Genomic DNA, 18,024 nt, shown 5'->3' on the forward strand with positions numbered 1-18,024 from the left:
TCACAAAGTGATAATGCACCTTCATGTGCTTTGTTTTAGCATAGTATATTGGGTTATTGGCCAACTATATGCTACTCATGTTGTCACAACAATAAATGACAACGGCTCTATCTACATGCTTACCTATATCACTAAGTACCTTCTGAAACCAAGCTACCCCTGTAGTGTGCCTCTGTTCTTAATAAGGAAATTGTCCGTAGCTATTTCTTGCTACTCCAACTCATAATAGCACTCCAAAAAGAAAACATAAAGCCATTGGTAGATCTCTTATCTACAACACTACCAAACCAATCAAGAGTATTGGATATGCTCTATCACATGCACACATGAACATCCTCTTGGTCGAGTTCAATCTCAAAGGTTATTTAGGCATTAATCTTGGCACTTTTACTCTTGTAATAGATATACCACAAAAGACACACCTACATCCATTTGCATTGGAGATATTCTTGGTTCACTAATCAAGCAAGAGGTGGAGATAATGAAGGAGAGGATTGTGGAAGTCATTAGTATCTAATTACATCATTAACTCTAAGCTAATCCAATGTATCTTAGTGTAATAAAGTAGGAACTTTATTCAATAGGGTTAATAATGGGACAAGTCCATGTATAAAAGAGGGGACTTGGACCATGGTTGTAACTTTTGATGATCATTTTTAGAAATGGAAACTTATGTTTCTTGGAGCTCATGGCTTCTCTCTTGGCTTGTGGAAGGCTATTTCCATTCTCTTGGTGAGAGACTAAACACATTTAGGCATCATGTTTACATGGTGATTACTCATAATTTTCATGCATTACATCCCTTCATTCCAATTGGTATCAGAGCTCTTGATTTTGATCATGGGCATGCATGGGTTGTTGGGAAAATTTGCTTGAAAATTTGAGTTTCTTTTAATTTTTTTTCTCATTTTCTTGTAATCCTTGAGTGATTCTTGACAAATCTTCTCTAATCTTGCTTAATCTCATGGAGATGGTGAGCATTTCATGGAAATTGCTTGAATTTTGAGTGATTTTGGCCAATTTTGCCATTTTTGGACCAAATTTTGGGCCTCTGGACCAAAAATTTGGGACAGTCGGGCCAAAACTTAGGGCAAGTGACTAATTGCAATTAACTTTTCTGCTAATCACGTTTAGTAATCATCTTCTTCTTTCTCAAGCTTTCCATAGCCATGGGATGCTCTTCCTTTACCCGTTTTGATGCCAAACCTTAGGGTTTTTGTAGAGCTCACTGAGATCTTTCATTTGAGCCTCTTCTTGCAAATTTTTTTCTCAAGATTTGGGAGGTTGTGAACGTTTCTCCATGGCTGAAAGTTGAGCTTAGTCTATCTTCCATGAACCCTATCTTTCATTGCTAAGCTTGTACACTCTTCATAGGCATCATTGGTGGTTTAATCATCTCATGAAGGAGGCAAAGAAGCAACAAACGGCGGGCTGCAGCATGCTCACGCCTAAAATCTGCGCTGAAATTCGTGGAGGGAGAGCTAGGTGAAGCCTAGCTCTACTACCTCAAGAGATGGAAGCCTTTCAATAGGGTTCTTAGCCATTGTTTGGAGCACATTTTCAAGCTTTGTTCAAGCACATGGGAGGTGTTATTTGGCTGCAAATTTCAGAGCAAAGAGAGGCTACGTTTTTCTTCAACAAGAGGCTTCTTCAACATTTTCTACCATTGAAGCTTTCCGGATGACATTGGTGAGTGGTTTGATCAATTTCTTGCAAGTTTGAAGCATTTGGTGGAGCTTGGGAATGGATTAGGGTTGGACACATTCAAACTCCCCTAATTTTCAGAAATTAACCATTAAAGCTTGACCATTCACATGCCAATATTGCTTCTCCATGCATTATTGATGGCAATGGTAAAAGGAATTGATTCCACATGAGCTTGGCCAATTCATAGATCACATTTTGGGGGATTTTCTTCATTATGTCTCAATTGGCATGCCATTGATGGAATAGCAAGCTTATGCAATGTCTTTGGAGTCCCTCATGCTCATCTTGATGCCATATGGACACTATGGATGCTATACATAGCCATGCCAATGCTATGTTTTACACATGGGCATAAGAGAGCATTTGGAAGCATGCATTTGTCAATATGATGTGAAAGGGATTGTTGGAATGCAATTGCAAATGCCTTGATTGTGGTTAACAAATGCTTATGCAAATGCCATGGTGAGGGCATTGTGAATTGTTGGTTTGTGTTGGAGCTTTTGGATGATGGATTGAGGCATGAGTCCATGCTTTATTGATGAGTTCTAAATTGTAAAAGGGCATGAGTCATGCTCAATACTTGTAAGCCAACAAACTTGTTCTATCATTTGATATTATCCACATCATTTTGTACCTACACTCACCATTGCTACCACTTCAAGTTTCTATAGAATCTAGCAATGAGTGAGGGTACCTTGGCATTGATTGGAGAGGCCAAGGGGAGAATGGCTTGAACTCTTTGTGCCGTGATTGCTTTGGAAAAGCGGTACAAAGGGGGATTAGGTACACCGGTGTGAAGAAATGGCCTCAACCTTCACCTTGGAGGAAAACTCGGTGAAGGGGTGAGAAGAGCTTGGCCGGGAGATCAGCAAGCTTCAACGCGCGTCCTCAACAATCCTCACCATCGACTTTGTGGATGCATTTGGGCAATGGGGCCCCTTTTTTCCGTCATATTGTGTGGATATTGCAAATGCTTTGATGGACAAAGAGTGCATATGATCTTTCATGACATTGTGGGATACAAAGAGTATTGCATGGTGATTTGAGAAGTTACATTTTCATTTGAGATTTGGTTCCAATTACAAAAGAGACTATGGCGGAATTTTTCCAACAAGGGAGTCAAACAAGCTTATTGATTGGAGATTTACCCCATGGATACCCCATGAAGAGTTATTCACAACTACCAAGGGGAGAAACACCAATCATGTATCCATTGGAGATTTACCCCATGGATACACTTGAAGAGTTATTCACAACTACCAAGGGGAGAAACACCAATCATTTGTAGACGGATTGAGCTTTGGGACCGAATTTTGGGAATTTCTGGGATTTTACAAAACCCTAATTCAGTCCTAGGGTTTTTGGGATTAGGTCCGAGTGATTACACGACTCTATTCTACTCATTGAGAGTTTTCAAATGAGCCATAGAACCCCTTAATCGGATATCACAATCTTGGTCAAAGTAGTCATGTTGACTTTTTGGTCAAAGTCAAACAGAATATACTTCCACTTTGACTGAATCAAAATGCTTTTAGGGGTAGGTTCTATCTTCCGTTAGCTTTCTATAGAGCCGTCAAAATCCTAATTCCGACATATATTTGGCATTTTAGAGCCAAATTACTACTTTCAGCTGTCCCGCACAAACCCTAAAACAGAGAGTACTTGCCCACACCTAATTCTTACTGTGTTCATTTGGGAGGATAGTAGACACCATTACCTATCCATAGAACCTTCTTTTGTCCAATTCCGACATCATTTGGGCATTCTACCAACATCTTACATTTCTTCACTATGCCGAAGGGAAGACCACGCAAGGGTGGGGATGTTGTGCAAGACATGATCATTGGTGATGAGGACATGGAAGGTAATATGGATGCAAGGGATGCATTCATCAATGAAGACAATGGGGGCAATGTACATAATCAAATTTCTCAAGGGACACAAGCGGCGGGTAACCATGACACCCTCATGCAAATGCTTGTACAACGGTTGGAGACCTTAGACTCCAAGCTTGATTCTCATTTTGAAACATTATCCTCACGGCGGATTGGTGTGATCGAGGACAAGTCTGGGAAGTCTCAAGCACAAGAAAAGCATGGGAATTATGGTGACTATGAGCAAAGAAAAGACAAGGGCATCTTGAATGAGGATTCCATGAAGGCCGTACAAGAGGATCCATTGGGAGCATCCACTCGGGGATTCATGGCGGATGCACGGAGACCTCTTGTCAAGGACATGTTTCCTCCTTCTTTTCATTCGGGTTTGTCTCACCTCAATGCATCAAAGGGTCCTACCTCTTCTAGGGCAATGCATTCAAGGGAAGAGGATGAGGTGTTTGTGAATGATGAGGAGATTGCACTCGATTGGAATCAAATGTCCTTTGCCCAAAGACAAAGGGATGCTCACGAGAAGTGGATGGAATTGTCGAATATCATCAAGAGGGATTACAAAGACTTTGCACAATTTATGGAGTCATACTCGAAGATGCAAAGATTCAAGCCCTCTACCCAACATGATAACCCATCCCACATATCTTCCAAGGATTCAAGCCCTCTACCCAACATGATAACCCATCCCACATATCTTCCAAGGATGTCAAAGACAAAATCTCACTATCAAAGTTCAAAGGTGACGGGTCATCTCCGCAAGAGTTGGAGGAGTGGGCTACCAAGCTTGACACCTATTTCCAACTTTACCCAAAAAGTGAGCGTGATATGGTACAATTTTTCTCCTTACATCTTGAAGATTATGCTCATCAATGGTGGAGGCACTTGGTCAAACAAGGGAACATGCCATCAACTTGGGAAGGATTGAAGCGGGAGATGAACTCGGCCTTCATTTCACCCTTAGTGCTTGACCGATACCATGAAGAATGGTATGAGCTTTCTCAAAAGGGGATGATGGTGAGAGGTTACATCAAGAGATTTTTGAAGCTTTCAATGTATGTGGAAGGCTTGAGTGAAGACATGAAGATGAAAAAGTTTGTGCATGGGCTTGAACACTTCATCAAGGCGGATGTGTCGGCTCAAAGGCCTAGCTCTCTCAAAGAAGCGATGAGGTTAGCCGAACTCTATGAGCCAAAGTACAAGAGGTCTCAGCCCATGACCTTCACCAAAGACACACTCAAACCAACCACTACTTCTTACAATTTTGGGAAAGGTCCTACCTCTACATTACCATCCTCTAATCCAAGAACTCCTACATCATTTGGGGGTGGACAGCCAAAGAATGGGATACATCAATTTGATGCCAAAAAGAGTAGTGACTTCATGAAGAAGAAGCCCTTTCAACCCTTCAAGAAGACTCAAAGAATGGATGATCCAAAGATTGAGGAGTTGAGAAGCAAAGGGCTATGTTTCAAGTGCAAAGAGAGGTGGTCACCCGGGCATGTGTGCAAATCAAAGAAGATTGTGGCCACTATGATCCTCATGGATGAGGAAGAGAACAAGGATGACTCTCATGACATTGAGGAATGGGAGGATTGCAATGAAGAAGCACATGAGGAGTCACTTGAAGACCATTCTTTCATCACGGAGGATGGTGAGTTTCCGTTTGATCCGGGAGGTGGAGTTAAGGAAAGCTTTGTGGACGGAGACATGCCTACCAATGCAGAAATTTCAGCTTGCATATGCTCTATCTCACAAGAGTTGTTGGCGGGTTGCAAGAACCCAAGCACACTAAGGTTGGTGGGGACCATCAATGGGAGGGTTGCACATATTCTTGTGGATTCCGGGAGCACTCATAGCTTCATCAACTCTAAATCCATCAACTCTCTCAAACTCAACACAAAGAAGTATACATGCTGTAATTTCTGGACAGCTTTGGGAAGGTCTACTATTGGGCCTATTTTTCTACTCCAACAAGCTTCATGGCGTATCCTAATGAAGGATTATGATGTGGGCTACATATGGCTGAGTGTACATATCATTTTCAGCCCAATATATGGAGTCTAAATGAAGGATTTTCAAGGGTCTTCATTGACTAGAAGGGCTGTCATAACAGTCCCACTCATACACTTTGGGCTTGAAGCTTTGTGGACTTGTATACATCCGGATTTTCATTGTATATGTGCTTTGGATGTACTTGAGAACTCTTAACCACTTTCCATTGATTACATTAGAGTCTCATACTTTGAGATTGTACATGTTATTGATTTTGAGGACAAAATCTTTGGGAAGGGATGGTTTGTAATAAAGTAGGAACTTTATTCAATAGGGTTAATAATGGGACAAGTCCATGTATAAAAGAGGGGACTTGGACCATGGTTGTAACTTTTGATGATCATTTTTAGAAATGGAAACTTATGTTTCTTGGAGCTCATGGCTTCTCTCTTAGCTTGTGGAAGGCTATTTCCATTCTCTTGGTGAGAGACTAAACACACTTAGGCATCATGTTTACATGGTGATTACTCATAATTTTCATGCATTACATCCCTTCATTCCACTTAGCCTATTTAAGAGGCATCAAATCAATGCTATTGGCACACTCTATTTTGCTCAATTACATTGTTATTATGTTGCCATTAAGTGCTTATCTAGATTATGATCTCCCATGATTCATAACAAGAATCTATGTACCCATGTACTTGTATCTATGTGCCAGCCCCTTAGAAAAGTCTTTAATCAAATGTGGACTTTATGTACTTTAGAATCAGTCTAGCCATATTTAAGTGTGGCTTCCTAGGGCCTTGCATAAACTGACTCACAAGTCGAATAGCATAGCTCAAGTCTAGCCGAGTAATGGTCATGTAGATCAAGCTACCCAGCACTATGCACCTATACATAGTGGGGTCCTCCAAAAGCTCACATGTATCTGTGGAAAACCATACTTGGATAACATGTTTAAGCCATACTACCTCTAAGAAAAAAATGCCATGAGGTGATCTCACCCCACCTCTATACCCAAGAAATATTGCAGCTTACCCAAATCCTTTATCTCAAACTTCTGCTTCAAAAGCATCATGACATCATGTATGTCAGCATCACTATCACCAGTGATAATCAAGTCATCCATATAATTGACTAATAGCATGATCCCTCTCTATCTATCTTTTTCACATAAAAAGTGAAAAATTTGCATTGGATATCTGAAATCCAATGGTAATAAGATACTCTCCAAACTTGTTTGACCATGCTTTAGGTGCCTACTTCAAGCCATACTTGGCTTTTCGTAACCTACACCATGTATACTTCTTCTTGGAAATCACCATATAAGAAATCATTCTTTACATCCATCTTCATTGTAGCCATAGCAATGACAACTCTCACAATTGCCATTCTCGTAATCAGGTTGAATGTCTCCTCATAGTCAAATTCATACGTTCATGCATAACGCTTGGAAATCAACTTAACTTTATAGTTGAATTTATTTTCCAAACTACTATCTTGTACAAGTGGCTTTTGACCAATGCACCATGTGTCCTTGGACGCAATGTCACTTTAGATGATATTTTGGTGTATATTCTAACACCCACCCTCAACAAAATTTCCATGGCTATTATGATGTCAATGCTAGCTCTATTTATAATGCCGGTTATGATGCCTGTAGGTCTTACCCATGGTGGTTTTACAATGCCAATTATGATGGTAGATGTTAGACTTCTAGCCATGTTTATAATTCACTTAGGATAGAGGGATGGTTCTAGTTGGTCTAGAAATCCCAGCTATCTTCGATGTAGTTTGCCTCTGTTAAGGCTTTTACTTCTTCGTTTGCTTTATCTCTCTAGTTAAATCTTCAAGGCCTTTTGGGCCTTGTTTCCGTAGAAACAATCCTTCTCTTCATGGTTATTTTCCCCACAAAAGCTGCAAGACTTCTTGGGAAATTCCTTCTTCTAAAATGGTCCTTTAAAGGGTGTCTTTGTTCCATGCTTCTTATAGCCTCCTTGATTGAAGAAAGTCCCTTCATAGATGCCTTTCTTCAGCTTTATCTTCTTATCTTCTTCCACCAACGATGCAGTTATGTCCACTAGTTAGGAGATCGTAAATTTGTAACTGTAGAGTGACTATGCTAGTCTTCTTATGACAAACTTTTCAACAATAAATCAATGCAAATGTCTTCTTCCATAGTAAGTTTGATACCTGCAAGTTGATTAGTAATACTTTTCATGTGATTCAAATGTGTTGCAAGAGAGTTTTCTCTTTCCATGTTGAGATCAAAAAACTGAATAAGCAAGCTGATCTTTGAACTTTTGGTTTTGAACTTTTGGTTTAAAAACCAAACAGTTTTTCTAACTCTTTGCATGCCTCAAAAGAGGTCTCTTTTCCATCAATATAATGGATGAAATGGTCCTGAGTCGTCCTAAGGTAATGATAGTAAGAACCTTTTCATCTTTGGCCATCCAATCATCATGTGTATGAGGCTTCTTCTCCTTACCAAAATCTATGCTCCATAAGCCTTTTCTCATTAAGAGTAAACTTGACCTTAGTTTGCCACCAAGAGTGGAAGTTGTGTCCTTCAAATTTTTCAAGTTTCATTGTGGTAGCCATGTGAAAGAGAGAGGGGAGGTCTTACCTTTGAGATGATGTTTCTCAAGGTAGTGTCTAGTCCCTTACAATAGGGGTGTACTTATTATGTATCTACTCCAAAGTTCCCTTCATCATACACATGCATATTGGTGCTCAACAATTCACTTAAACCCATGGCCCTTGCATAGGTACAGTGATGTGGTTTCCTCTTGATCTTCTTAATCTTGTTTTTAATGTGACTCCTATTAGATGATTTACATGAGCTTATCATATTGACAATAGGTCTTACCACTATCGAGATTTTTTTCCTCTTTTCTTTGGAACTCACAGAAAGAGAGAAACGGTTACTTGGAACACATGCCTTGGAAAAAGTTTAGTGGTAGTTTTTAGGCCTTGAGTTTAGGAAGGGAAAAAAATTTCCCCTTTTTTTATGCAAGAGAGCTTGTTTTATAATCCCACATGGTGTCTTTTCTAAAAGTAATGGAGCCTTTTTAGGGGACTTTGCCCCCCCTCTTTGCATCAACTAGGGGGGGCGTGGCTCTTAGCTTATGGTGGCTTGTGGTCCTCTTGAGCACCCAAGTCTTGGGCACCTTGCATGGTGTGGGCATGCGTGCCCTTTTTGGTGGTGTCTACTGCATTGTACGCTGCCTGTTGCTTATGGTCGTCCTTGTATGGTTGTGTGCTGCCATCGATTGTTTATGCATCGTGGTCACCACACCCCATTTTTGGGGAAAAAAGAAAAAGAATAGGTCTCCATTCGTTTGTTGGATTTAAAATTAGAGTTTTTTTCCCCTCTAAAGAAACATTTTTTTACAAAAGAGGGAAGTCATCTTTAGAAAAGGGGATAGCACGACTCAATATAAAATAGCACCATTACACATGTATCACGGGAAGGAAAAGGTAGATCAACCTTTTGTGCCTGATCTGTTAGCAGGTCACTCATATGTGGATGTTGACTCTAGTGGCTTTTTATGAAATAAAAAGGAGAGGAAGAGAGATCTCTTGGATATCTATATAAACAACCATGTGTGTCATAAAGGAAGGTGTGAGAGTGGATCTTAACATTACATGCAAGAAAGGAGCTTGATTACAGCATGACCTTTGTGGGTGCATCAGTCAAAAAATTCAAGTCTTCTTCACTCGAGAGAATTCATACCTTGATAAGGATGAGATTTTGATGTTTTTTGAATATTTGTAGCCCCACTGTGGGTGTCTTGTTGCACCTATTCATAAATGAGGGTGAAAGTCCATCTTTGTATTTGTTGCATGGTAGATAATAGTGAAGGAGAGTGCTCCGCTTAAATTTTTTTTCTATTCAAAAAAACTTTTGTACCTCTTCACTCACAGAAGATATACTCTTTGTTATTTTTTTCATATACATTTTGTTCAAAGCAATTCCTTTATACGAGAGGAAGAGTGTGAGAATTATTTGTGTTTCATGTTGGGTGAGTGTTCTTTTCTTCTAAAAGGTTAAGTGTGGATCATGCAAGGTGTCTGTTTATGAAGTCCTTCACGTTAATAGCCTTTTTAAACTCTTGCTCTCATCAACCTGAATTCCCTCATATCTCTTTTCTTTAGATGTTCTCTTAACGTGAACCCCTTTTAAACTCTTGCTCATCAACCTAAATTCCCCCATCTCTCTTTTCTCTAGATGTTCTCTTCTATTCCTAGTCTTTTTGCACTAAGGGATTATTGGAATTTTCTCTTGCTTTGAGAGTGTGCGTGCATCTTGGCAAGGTGGTTGTCTTGCAATGAGCAAGTAGAGGGTGCTATAGAGGTCCATTTCCCATAAAGGGCAATGTCTAAAATCTTCAGAAAATGGAGGATTGTTATCAGATTAATAATGAATAGAGGATTAATGCAAGATTAACAATGATTATTAGAACCCTCTCTTGTCTTTTTCTTCGTGTGATCTTCTGTATGTAATGTTTGATTGTGATGGTAAGATGGCATAGTCTACCACCCAATTCTCATGCCTCTCTTTGGCCTACATATACTAATCTTAATACTCATTAATGTCCTCACATTTGTTTAAAGGTAGGCAATGTTTAGTACCTTGAAAGCATGGAAGTGTGTACTCCTTGTGTGTCTTTGGTCAATAGCATCCCAACTTGGTGCATCAAGGAAAGGTCTCGCATCCTTACCCGTTCATATAAGTGAAAGAATTTTCATCTTTCAACCTCTTCGTCCTTTGATCCACTTGTCACTCGATCATTCTTCCTTGAGGGGTGGAAAGTGGCCTTGTTTTATATACAATGGTGTGGATGTAGGGACTACGAGTTGGACCTTTTCGATGATCATAGTACCAACTAATGCTTGCAACATACTCTGTGCTTCCATTCCATGTGTACTTGGCAAAGGAATCGACAAAGGTAGTGGCAAACTAGAAAGCACACTAGAAGATACCACTTTTGTTTGCATATTTTTTGTTATTGGCAATGTCATGGGAACAGTTAAATGCATAGAGATTTCTACACTGTGATTGTAGTCACACTTTTGTTTGCATACTTTTTTTGTTAGTGGCAATTTCACGAACATTTAAAGGCGTAGAGATTTCTGTACTTGTTGCAATTGAATTCACACATGTAGGCATACCTGCACTAGGAATCACCTCTATGTCCTTGCCTTGCTTTGGCTCCTACAATGCCTTGGGTTACTTGTGGGTCTTGTGATAGAGTGATCCCTTCCGTTGTTCATTTGTGGGTTGACTACAATAGTCACCTCCTCTAGCCCTTATTCGTGTATTTTAGTGAAAATAGGAGAAGGGGGCATGTCATCATGGATTTCTTCTTCAGCATGCTCTTTCTTCTCTTCTATCACCTTCGATGACATAATTTATTGTGGAGTTTGTTGTGGTTTCTTAATTCTTTTCTTTTGTGCCTTCTCCTTCTCTAGTTTATCAAGGATCTCTTAGAGGTGCTGGGTAGTTGTGGTGTGGCTCTTGTATTCCTTCCCCTTTTTCATCCTTATTCCCAGGGAGGTGGAGACTCAATGAGACTCAACCTATGATGGTGCTTATGGAAGGAAGTGGAATTCCACTGACATGGCTGATTAGCTTTGTAAGTAAATATGGGTTGATAACATTACTTTATGATCTTGGAGGTAGTTTTTCATATTCTTGTCAATGTGATATGCCCTATCATCCTAACTTTGCTCAAATGTACCTTTTGTAGCTTGTGTAAATCCACTCTATTATACATATCCATGGGCTTCATCTGCAGAATAGTGACAATGCCTTGGAAGCTTTTTCTATGGCAAGGTCCTTATTTTTCTCATACGCAATGTCGTTGGTGTATACTTATTTTCTTTTGGTATACCATCAAAGGGGAGATCCTTCTTCTTGACCCTATGATTCTTATTTGGTGGAGGTAGCTGCATAGTATCTCTGGCATGCTTTTCTCATATTATGACCTTTACCTTAGTGCTATCTGGGCAGACCACACTAATCTTGGTGCCTTGGTGAATTTTTTTCTTAACCTTATTGCCATCTGGGTGAACCACACTAGTCTTGGTGCCCTGGTCATAATTTTTCAATAATACATGTCCAACCCTATTGTTTGTAATATAGCTTTGACTTGTGGGTCCTCTAGAAACTAATTACATTTTTGATAATGGTACTAGAATTGGTGGACCTTGCCTTTTGTTGTGTCCACTTCATTCTACACTATGTAGCAGACAAGGACAAGAATTTTCTGAGCAAAAATCTATGAGCATCTGAGTGATGGTGAAGTTATCTATTAAGAACTGTCTTCCTTATTTATTGAGTTTCTCAAAGAAATATACATAATGCATGTCAAATACAAAAATACAAACTCAAAATTATAACTTTTCTCAAAATGTTCTCAAAATCTCCTTAACTCTTTTAAAAAAAAATTGGTAAAAAATTTAGTTTTTGTATTCTATCATTTTTTGCTTTCTTGAAAAATTATACTATGCACGTTTTCAATACCGTAAACAATCCCAAAATTATTTCCTTCCCTAGAAATTATGAAAGGCCCTTCACCACTTCTCAAACCTTATTTTTTGTGGAAAAAATATGCATGAGACAGTTAAAAGTAAGAGAAGTTTTCTTTAAATATACATATTAGCTATTTTAGAAAAAGTAGAAAGCATAATACAAGTTGTTAAGTTTTATGTCAAGTACTTCTCAAGACCATTTTGGGGAGTTAAGGAAAATCTCCATACTTTGGGAATTCCAAATGGTGGAACTTTTAAATCTACTTATTAGAGAATCTTGAGCAGACAAACTCCAAATTTATCGAAGTTGTATATTTAGAGCCTACGCATCCCAACGATATGTCACATGAGTGGGTTTTGAGAAAAGATTGATAGAGTTCACGATGCTCCCCACTTATGAATCTTTGCAAAGTGGAAATTGGGAATTCCCCAATCTCCCTAATATTATCTTTCTCAGAAAAGCAATATAAATGTTTCTCTTTGTATGTTGTTTCTATACAAAAATTGTAATATCTTTTTCTTGTATGTCAAAACCATAAGGTAAAAATACATGACTTCTAGTCTTCAAACATAGTTTTGCTAGCGAAATTAATTTTATAAAAGTTTTAAATTAGCCATAACTCCTATATCTAGTGTCCATTCAACCACTCAAATCGAAGGGAAAAGCCCATTTGAAAACATTAAAAGGGTTAAATTTTATAAATCTCATGTGTGTGGTGGGACATGGATTCAAATCCCCCAAAGTGCAAATCGCTATTCTTTTTGTGACATGTCCTCCGTGAGTTCTCGAGTATAGTAGGCTGAAAGCTTTTTTCACACATGGACACTTGTGACATGGATCTTTGTTTACTAAGTCAAAAGACTCCCTTTTTTTCCATAACATTTGAACCGAGGCTAATATTGATGGGGTAAAGGGGTAAATAAAAGAAAAGCTCCATGTAGCTATCTCGCCTCTATTGGGTAGTATTCTTGTCAATCCTAATATTGATGGGGTAAAGAAAAGAAAAGCTTCATGTGGCTATCCCATCTCTATTGGGTAGTATTCTTGTGAACCATTGGCTGGCCATGAGAGTGGATGCAAAATTCTACCAAAAGAAACACAATGCATGATACATAACATCTACTGATATAACTATTATGAGTTACGGTTCTTACATGATTATGGCATAAATTAAACACAACATATCACATTATATAGATGACATGTAAACATTTGATACATGACAAAAATGCAAAAGGGAATGGTATGTTCATGCATTTTATAAATGCTTGAGAGGAAGTGTGCTAACTCTCCTCCACACTTTGAAATGGTTTGTGACATAAGAATTTGTGCATGGTAAAAGTTTAGTGCATATACAACCATGACATATGCCACCTACTACTTGATGCATGACATTTGACACAGAAGCCTGGGGTGGGATAATGTCGAGGCATCAAAAATGATCTGCTCAATAATATTATTATTATGCTTAATTTTTTGGGCGAAAGCTTTAAATTATATTAAGTAAATGTCAGATTTTACAGTCTTAATAGACTTATTACAAAAAGCTTCAAAGTTTAAGCATAATGGTTGTTCAACTGTAATGTGGAATCTAATTATGCTTAAATTTTGATGATGTGAAGTGTGAAATAGAGAGGGGGAGGGAGATATAAATATTAAATAATAATAAAAGGGTGGATAAAATGTGCGAGGCATAATAATATTATTATGCTGTGCACATACCTTTACCAGACGTGACACGCTATCTGTAGCTTCCAGGCAAGAGGGCAAAAACCGCGTTGGCACGGCGTGTATGGCAAGGCTAGGGTTAAAGAAGGAGAGAAAGACAGAGGCGTTGGCATAGAGATCATCTCAGGAGAGAGAGAGAGAGAGAGAGAGAGAGAGGCTAGGGTTAAGGTTAGGGTTAGGGTTACATAGATATCATCTGTGAAACACACTCACACAGAGCTTCATAACCTGTTTTCCTTTGGCGAACCAGGTGATCATCCTTGTCAGCTTTCGGACCCATCAGCGATGATCTACTACCACGGGGTATGGATATCCGTACCCTTCCTCTTGCTGGTGATTGGTTTCCTCGTGTTGTTGTGCCTGCTCATACAACGCAGGCGCCGGATGCTGCAGGGCAATCCTACCTACTATCCCAACACCACCCCCCCTAATGCTACCTACAACCCCAATTACCCTTTTCAATACCCTCAGCCACCACCGCAAGGGTACCCTCCCCATACTTACCCCCCTCCCCCTCCTGCCCAAGGTGTTCCCTACCCTGCCCCTCCCCCTACCTCTTACCCTTCCTCTGGCTACCCTCCAGGCAAGGTCTGATCTCCCAAACCTTGCCCCCCTGTTTATTATGCTTAATTTTTCTTTTCTGCACAGCTCCCCCTTGGAGCCTTTTGTTTGTATGATCAATTACCCATACTCAAACTCATCTTTTTAAGTCTGTCTCAATTTATATTGTGTGTTTCTTTGTTTGCCCCCTCACATGAGGTTTTGCTTGGTGGAGGCCAGTGGATTATATTTTCCAGGAGTGTTTATCTTTTTGCCTTGTTTAATGTCAAAACCTGAATGAGGTAGTGGCTTTATGAGAAATAAAATATAGTGTTCTCATCTATTGGCATGCATCTCACATCTTGTGAATCCAACAAATGGGTCACTTTTGAAGTTTGGTGGTATATACATCTAGAATGTTTTCGAAATGTCTCTGAGCGTCGAGGACAGTTCTGGATAGTCAGAAGAAACCTTAGGATTGTCTGCAAGAACTTGTATCATGTGTTCTCAGTAATTGACCCATGGCCATACTGAGGAAGGTAATGGAGGCTACGTACCACATACATGTTGTGTTCAAGACTGTACCGTGATTCTAAGGCCAACCGTACCACGGTCATATCGGTGAAGGGAATGGGTGACTGGCTATGAGCGACATTCTAAGGCCAACTGTACCACGGTCGTATCAATGAAGGGAATGGGTGATTGGTGATGGGCCATGTTAGACCCCAGCTTGAAAAAGAAAAAGAAATGGGTGACTGGCCACATAACAAACTCATGTAGGTGGCAGGATTGAATGACTGGTTTGCCGCAATGATGGGCGTCCAGAGGCCAGCAAGTCAGCAGTACTTAGAATTATTGTCGTTTCCACTCTGATGCCTGAAGGATACAGGCAGGAATGAGTGACCTGGTTACCCATTCACTGATGTCATGGACATTACTGCATTCAAAACATCAAAGGGAAGGTGCCCGATGTGAAGCAGAGGAATTTGACCAGCAGGCAGGGAAGGTGGTCGCACAACCATGACACAAATAAAGGTTACCACGATTTTAGAGTCATGGATCTGTGCAATTACACTTTACCTTGTGTGCCTTTTTACACTTATCTTTGCATTTTGTGTAGAGATGGCAACTCACCGATCAGAAGAGACTGAAGCAGGTACTGAATAAAATATGTGCAGCCTTTGGTTTAACCTGGTGATCATGGTTCGTTTGCTACTAGCATCATCCAACCTTGCACAGTGCCTCTCTTTTATTTTACAAGTGTAACGCTCTGCACACAGCAATCTTTTGTAAGTGCAACGCCATCTTGCATAGCATTGAGTTACCATCATTCGTACCTTGTTGGGATGAAGCATTTTTTAAATTGATACTTATTACTGTTGGCCGAAGTAACCATTATACATGAAGCAAACCACGTATGTGTCCGAGAATGAATCCATGCCGTAGCTCACTTGAATAGAACGTACAAGTACCCAGCAACTGATGTGGGCTTGAATCGCACTAGGTACGGTATAATGGTGTCTCCTTGTACAATAGTGTCTCCTTGTACAAAAGATGGGGGGTGTGAGTTCTAGATTAACGTCCAAAAAAAAGGGGGACAATGGATATGCAGTCATGCTGAGGAAGGGAATGGAAGTACATTAACCAGGTGTTTTGAGACATACCAGTGGTCATGCTGAGGAAGGGAATGGAAGTACATTAAACATGTGTTTTGAGACTTACCAGTGGTCATAATGAGAATAACATCTGTGTGAAATATGGATCTTTGCAATTACACGTTACCTTGTATGTCATGTGGAAAAGGGGGAGAGCCTATAGAGTTCCTTGCCTAAGGCTCATGGGCTTTCCCATTTGGCTATTGTCCAGATTTGATATGGTGCGCCTATTGAATCTGCTCACAGCAGTGTGATCATTGGGCTTTCTAAAGCACCCATTCCAACGGACCCATCACCCAACATCATTGACACAAGATTAGCAAGTCGAGTAAGGAGCCCAAGATCTCCATTTTCATAAGATTGGTCAAGCCTTGGGAAACTTGCACACCTCCAACTAAAATGGCCTTGGGAAACTTGCACACCTCCAACTAAAATGTTGACCATATTTCTTTGCATATAGATTCTGTCTGTATACGTAAGGAATGGGGGCAAATGATCCATACGAAGCCATATGAGGGGGAGAATCACCATGTAACTTTGGCATTCCAAACCTTGACCTATTATGTGCACATTCTAAATTGGTCTAGCTATCTAGGCACCAAAAACCTTAAGGTGATGGAGGGCCTCCGATCTATCCATTTTGTGGAAATCTCCTAGTGCTACCCTTGGCACCTCGTTTCTCAGCACCCTTCCTTGGTGCTAACTCATCCACTTTTTCTTGGCTCAAAGGTTGAACTTGTTTTCTTGGCTCAGAGGCTTAATTTGGCTTCTCTCTTGGCTTAGAGGTTACGCTTGAACCCATGCCTTTGATACCGGTATTAGGGTTTGCAGAGAAGCATGCTATGGTGGGTGCAACTCCATGGTAGTGTGTATAGAGAGTACTAAGACAGAGAGAGAGAGAGAGAGAGATGTGATAAGAATAAAAGAGTACTAGATTACACGACTCTTTGGTTGATGTTGAAACCTTCACCAAGTACATGCTTTTTGTAAGCATAAAGTCTTATCTTTTGACTAAGTCACACACATATACAATGACACATGGCATGAGCTATGATATCATTGCCTACAAAAATAGCACGCATGTATCATGCAAAGAGAAAGAAAAGGTAGATCAACCTTAGGTCACTCTTATGTGGAGGGTGAATCTAGTGGCTCTAACAAGAGCCTTGATAAGGAGGTTGGCATTCCATTAGTGGTTACTCTTGGTGCATAGGGAACTAGGGTTGTTTTGATGACACCCTATAATGATCCACATGTACAGATATGTACAGAGGTTAGATACCATGTTGATAGGTTGAGATATGATGGATATATAGCCTATCACTATGCTTATGCAGTTAAAACAATACAGAGATCAAGCCCATTGAAAATAAAAAATGGGAAGATGTCATGGATGAGCTGATGGCAACGTTGGGAATACAAATGCAAAATGGGAATAAGTGCCTTTGCCTAAGGATAAGAAGATTATTGGATGTAAGTGGATAGTTACGCAAGCAAGTGCAGGAAATGCAATAGGGTAGGAAAAGACAAAGAGAAAAAAGGTATCAAGACAGTAAAGATAGCAAAAGAGGGAAAAATAGCTTAGATGAGGCTAGAGAGATTCTCAAATACATAAGAGTCCAATGTTAATTATGGACTTTTCTATGAGCTATATGGATATATAGATGCTGGTTGGGCTAGTAGTATCTCAGTAGATAGGATATCTACAAGGGGTTTTATGTTTTCTTTTGGGAGTGCCGTTGTGAGTTCGAGTAGCAAGAAATAGGCAAAGGTTACCTTTTTAAGTACAGAGGTAGGATATAAGGGTGCAGCTCTAGAGTATCAAGAAACAGTGACAATTCCCTTATCGAGTATAGAGCCAGAGTACAGGGGCACTGCTAGCTTGGTTTCAAAAGCTACTTGGAGATACGGGTAGCCCCATGAAAGGGCTACTATCATTTATTGTGAGAACATGAGTAGCATACACTAGTGA

At 39.9% G+C, this 18,024-nt stretch overlaps 1 long non-coding RNA gene across 1 annotated transcript; it reads right to left on the reverse strand.

The window, feature by feature from the left end:
* Positions 1 to 13,975: 13,975 nt before the first annotated feature.
* LOC147618453 (uncharacterized) lies at positions 13,976 to 16,870 on the reverse strand. Its single transcript, XR_015262125.1, has 2 exons — positions 16,475 to 16,870; positions 13,976 to 16,440 (listed from the first exon to the last, which is right to left on the reverse strand). It is a non-coding gene; the product is annotated as an uncharacterized LOC147618453 (long non-coding RNA).
* Positions 16,871 to 18,024: the final 1,154 nt, after the last annotated feature.

Source organism: Cibotium barometz, chromosome 35 (genome assembly GCF_041138505.1).
Source record: "Cibotium barometz isolate CiBa-2024 chromosome 35, ASM4113850v1, whole genome shotgun sequence".
Lineage (NCBI taxonomy): Eukaryota > Viridiplantae > Streptophyta > Polypodiopsida > Cyatheales > Cibotiaceae > Cibotium > Cibotium barometz.